This window comes from Columba livia, chromosome 1 (assembly GCF_036013475.1).
Source record: "Columba livia isolate bColLiv1 breed racing homer chromosome 1, bColLiv1.pat.W.v2, whole genome shotgun sequence".
NCBI classification, from domain to species: Eukaryota; Metazoa; Chordata; class Aves; order Columbiformes; family Columbidae; genus Columba; species Columba livia.
In genome coordinates, this window is record NC_088602.1 from 175963346 (window position 1) to 175969431 (window position 6086).

Here is a 6086-nt window from a genome sequence, read left to right on the forward strand (position 1 = left end):
AATACAAGATAAATATGCTACATAAGTAATAAAAATATCTTACTTAAAGAGATGTAATACACAAACCCATACATACAGTCTTCAAAAATCTCCATGGACATGCATGGATATCAGGCAACAAACTGCATTACTTTAAAACTTCAGCTGAGTTTTTACTAGCACATTTTAAATATAATGCCCCATTAATTTAAGTGTAAAACAGTACCTGAAATTTCTAAAAACACATTCATATATAAGATGCAATCCTATATGCCTTTCAGTCAATAGGTTTTTACCTAACAAATGAGGTTGGGATGCTCAGACCTTCAGAATCTATAGTCAAACCATCTAAATACTTAAACACATACAAAATCCAAGTAGTCTCATTTTAAACGAAACTAGAGTATATGCTTAAGTGTTAATGGCACAGAGGACTCAATTATCAAGCTGACGTTGAGAAAGAAATAGAATAGGTGAGAACAAGAAATATGGTTACACAGTGCATGACAGCCAAGAACTTTCATGCTAGTTTTAAATAAAACAAAGGAACACTTTAAAACACTTAATGTTTCACAGTGATAGACAAACCCTTAACTAAACTACATTAGCACATGCCACTACAGTAAGATTCTTTTAATAAAATTTTTACATGCACCTCAAAGCTCCTACAGGCATTTTTGTGAAAAGACCATGCTTCATTTACTGTACCTGAACTTTTCTGTACCTGTCACGCTGCATGTTAATGAAAAAATAAGACAGGGAACATTAGGTTATTTTCACATGTCCTTTCTCCAGGTATAATTTCTATTTATTTTTACATACGACATTCATGCAGTTTCACTTTAGCAGAGCTAACAAAAGCACTTCAGCCTATCTTTAGATGACAACTTTGCCAAGTCAAATAAAAAGGTTTCACTGTGCTGGAAGAAAAGGCTAAAGAATTAAAGAACAACATTTCTCTTCCTTCCCATATACCCCCTCTGAAACCCCAAAAAACACAGGTGCTGATGAAGAGTTTTGAGGGAAGTGGGTTTGTTTTTAGTAACACTCTTTGTCTTACATCAACTTGATATAAAGGAGTTACACTCCTTTCTAACAATGCTCCTGGAAGACAATCACATATGCTGACTATAGTTTCCAGTTCTAGCATCTCCTTTATAATCATACGAAAGCACACAGTTAGGCACAGCACACACACCAAAAAATTGAGCTTGGGCTTCCTGTGAATTAAAGCTGAAAAGGCCTGGCAGGCAATATACAGTAAGTCCACCACACCAACACACAAAGCTGAGGCTATGGCACCATTCCTAGCTGAGCTAGTTGAACTTTGCCTGTTTCCAGGTGCCACTGACATCACTGGAAGCCACTCATATCTAAGGAATAGCATAGCCTGGCCTCTCAACTTTAAATCAAGTGTGAGGTCTTAATTGAAATACTGCCCACAGTAATGAAATAAATGGGTTACACTAGTACACACGCGCACAAAAAGTACTTACTTCGTTTCTGGGAAACTGCCTGTAAACAAGCTGTGACAATATCGCAGTTCTTCTGGACTTTATGTACAAGTCTGTCCTTCTGCTTCAGAAGACGAAGCAACTTTGCTGATTGAACAGAAATTCTGTAATTCAGTTCTCGTTTTATAGTTTTTAATTCATCGACATCTGCCAATAAACAGAGAAAATAACTTCGGTACAGAGTGAAACATGAACAAACAGCTTATTGTAGTTGACATGCAAAGGGACTTCCCCACAGACATTTACATATACAAACGTACAAAATTACAAGTTCTTTTGTCTGGGATAATTCCCAATTATAAAGATTTTCAGGATCTAAGCCAAAGTCCTTTAATTTTGTTTTAAACTCAAGTACTTCAATTTATTGCATCATGACAGATGTAGCTAGAATATGCCCATAGCACTTTAACCAGGGAGTGTAGTTTAAATACAGTACCTTCCAGAAGCTGCCTGTGGAAAACATACATGGGGAATAAACAGATGGTAACAGACAAAGGAACATTTTCAAGAAGCTGCCTGAAAAGCTCGACACGCAGCTCCAAGGTGAGCTCTAAGTGGGAAACTCCACTGAGATGCAAACAAAGTGGCTTCAGTCACAGCCTCAACTATTTCCACTCATCAGTCACAGTGCCACCAGATCCCCTTAGCTCACCAAAATGGCTCAGCTTATGTCTATCTAATATGTCTGTTGTCCTTCATGTAGTGAGCTTCAGGTCCAGGAAAAAAAGGGGTTTTCAAGCAGATGACTAAAGCACAGTAATTTTTTGAGTACTCGGTGCTGTTCTCAGAGGCACACCCCCCAGTCAAAGCTTGGGTCGTGTCTATTAGATCCTGAACTGCAAGAGCTGTGGGTTTTGTGGCTCTTGGGACCCTAACCCTCATGGTAGCTTGGTCCTTGGGCTCAGGTCCCCACATGCATGGGTGGCCCAGATGAGAAAGGTGTGGAGGGAGCGGTGCAGTGCCATGCTCCCCTTGGCATGCCTTTTGCACCCCAGCATCCCTCGAGCTGCAAGCTTTGTGGCTTTAACCCCAGCCCTAAGTATTCCCTGCCACAGCCTGGTGCAGCTTGCTACCAGCAACATAACAGCTTGCTGTTGTTCCCTGTGGGTAAGTTTTCAAGTAGTTTCACTTTCAAGTAGTATCACTTTAAATCCAATTGTGCCTCCCTGATGCTGGAAGAAAAATCAATTAAAAAAAATCCATACTTGGGTAACCTGATCCAGTGAGAAAAATATGTATGCATTCAGAAAAAGGTATTATTAGTGGAACAGTGAACAGCTCAGCTCGTATGGCAGAACTTCTTCAATAATTCTGTAGAGCTTGAAAAAAATGACAAATTAAGTTGAAATGACAATCAATCATGCAATACTAAAGAGCAAAGAATGACTGCAAGGAAAAAGAGCCACTTGAAAAACAGTCCTGTATTTTGTCATCTCCACCTTGTTTCAGCACCCACTGCTCTGCTGGCACCCCAATCACTGGTAACAGGCAAGGCAATTTAAAACCACATCTATGGATTTTGAGAGCAAACAAATTATGTTGCATTCCAACTGAATTCGCCAGTTACCACAACAGTGAGCTGAATTGCACTTTTTCCCACTCACGCTGATTGGCAGTCTCTGGAAACACAATTACCTTTGCAGCAAAACTAATTCATTTAAATTCTATAAAATATATTCCTGAACAAGCAAATTTCTTGTTGAGTCCCAGATTGCCACAGGACACGCAGAAGCACATGAGCTATATCTCTTAACATCCAGATGGCACATCACCTCATTAAGAAGCCAAATATGGAAACAGAAAACTGCACAGGTCTAAAAAACAGGCACATTTATTCACCTCTGGCTTTTTTTCCTTGTCAAAAACAAGAATGATTTGACATCAGGAGATGAGAGGCCTTTGTACAGCCTTCCTCATGGGGTCAGCTTCAAGTTGCAAGTCTCATCTTTTCACAAACATTCAGTGTTATGGCTACTTCACTTTCATAAGAATTCTTTAATAGTTTCATTTAGATTTTGCCTAGTTGACTATTGCATTTATATTTTCATTACACCCCCCCCCCCCCCCCCCCGGAAGACATGCTTACCTAAAAACAAGCTTTACAATTGTCAGGTTTAGTTTAAGTCTGTTTCCCCAAAAATAAGACAGGGTTTTATATTAACTTTTGCTCCAAAAGATTTTACTTTTTTTTTACATATATAGCTGCCTGGACACTATTTAAATTGACTTTTTAAATGAACTGTAACTAAGGCTTATCTTTGGAGTAGGGCTTATATTCCTAGCATCCTCAACAATCCTGAAAAATCATGTTAGGGCTTATTTTCAGGAAAACAGTGTATGACTAAAAGGGCCTAAAAAAAAAAGACTACCTCTTATGGTACAGTACGTGTAGCATCTCTTCTAGTTTAAGAAAAATAATAGCAAAAGAAAAGAAAGGAAAAGAAAGGAAAAGAAAGGAGAGAAAGGGAGAAAGAGAGAAAGAGAGAAAGAGAGAAAGAGAGAAAGAGAGAAAGAGAGAAAGAGAGAAAGAGAGAAAGAGAGAAAGAGAGAAAGAGAGAGAGACAGACAGAAAGAGAGAAAGAGAGAAAGAGAGAAAGAGAGAAAGAGAGAAAGAGAGAAAGAGAGAAAGAAAAAGACAGCTGGTCATTGATTTGTTACTGTAAGTTAAGAAAAGCACTGATCTTAAAGAAGGACAACAGCTTGTGTCATCAGTCACAGAACGACTGGTAGCAGGTGACCGTCTTTTTGCTGCCATTGCACCGAGACCGAAGGAGGAGGGAGCAGCACAGAGATCCGGGTTTGGCAGAGACCCCAGCTAAGTGTGCAGGAGCTTCTGGGAGAGACGGCCACGAGTAAAGGCTGCGAGAACAAACGACGAGGGACAAATGTAGGCACAGAGACAGCAGAGAGGGCACTGTAACTTCTCAGCAGAACTCCCTTGCAGGCAGAGAAGAGGAAAGCGAGGCGACAGGGGCAGCTCCCAGCCCAGGCAGAGCCCAGGGCAGCGGGCAGGGCAAGGCAGGCAGGGTGGGCTGTACCTTTCAGTCGCAGGTACTTGACCTGACTCGGCCGCTGCTGCAGATCCTGGAGGACACGGGAGCGGGCGCTGCCCGTGGGGGCGGCCGCCTCGGCAGCTCTGTAGAGCTCGGTGAGCAGCCCGCTCACCAGCGACGAGGTGCGGCTAGACCGGCCGCTGCCCGGACCCTCCTCATCCTCGTCCTCCTCGGCCAGGCTGTCGGCGCTGCTGCCCGCTCTGCCGCCCAGCCCGGGCTCCCCCACCTCCATGTTCCGCAGCCGCCGGCAACGCCGAGTTCCGGGCTCGGCCCGTTCCACAGCGAGACGTGGGGGGAGGGCACGCAGGGAAAGGAGGCGCGAGAGCTGCGTGGTAGTGGCGGGCGGCGGGCGGGGGGGGGGCGTTGCACCTGCCGAGGGGCGGGGAGGGCGGGCTGGCCCCGCCTCGGCTCACGGCGGCGACCCCGAGGCTGGTCCGACGTGCGGCTGCACGGGGGTGATCCCCGTCCTGATGTTTGCCCCGCTCCTGCTTCCTCCCCGGTCTGGTTCTGTTCACGCCGGCTAAACATGAGCCAGCAGTGTGTCCAGGTGGCCAAAAATGCCAACAGCATCCTGGCTTGCATCAAGAATAGTGTGGCCAGCAGGGCCAGGGAAATGATCATCCCACTGTACTCGGTGCTCGAATCCTGTGTTCAGTTTTACGCCCCTCACTACAAGAAAGACATTGTGGTGCTGGAGCGAGTTCAGAGGAGGGCGAGGAGGCTGCTGAGGGGTCTGGAGGGTCTTTACAACTTCCTGAAATGAGATTGTAGCATGGAGGGCGTTGGTCTCTTATCCCAAGTAGCGAGTGATAGGACAAGAGGAAATGGCCCCAAATTGTGCCAGGGGAGGTTTAGATTGGATATCAGGAAACATTTATTCACGGAAAGGGTTGTGAAGCACTGGAACAGGCTGCCCAGGGAAGTGGTGGAGTCACCATCCCTGGGGGTGTTTAAAAGACACATAAACGAAGTTCTTAGGGACACGGTTTAGCACTAGAGTTAGGTTATAGTTGGACTCGATGATGTTGAGGGTCTCTTCCAACCAAAATGATTCTATGATTTTAAACACTGTGCCTCCTCAGAGGAAGGCCGAGACGAAGGTATGAGAAATGTAGGGCATAACTTCAGTGATGTAACCGTAAGACTGTAATTACGCTGCTGTAAATCACCGTAAAACAACGTGTAAAACAGAGTTGATGACAGGGTTCGTATGGCCACCAGAGCCGGGTGCAGCCGAGGTCTGGCTGAGGGCGCTGTGCCGCTGCCGCTCCGTGCGGTGCCCGCAGCCCGAGCGCTGCGCGGGGTAACGCCGCCGCGGCTGCCGCCTCACCCCGGAGCTGCCGCAGCGCACCGCCTGCGCCACGGACAGAGCCCGCCGCAGCTCCCGGGCTGCCGCTGTCGCGGGTGTCTCAAGTGCCCAGCGTCCCCCGTGCCCCCACTGTTCTCCTTGTCTGTTCCCGCCTTCTGGTTTTCCTCAATATCGGTAACGTATTTTCCTTCAATTTGACGATTAATTGGCCGGGACGAACGAAGGCGATGG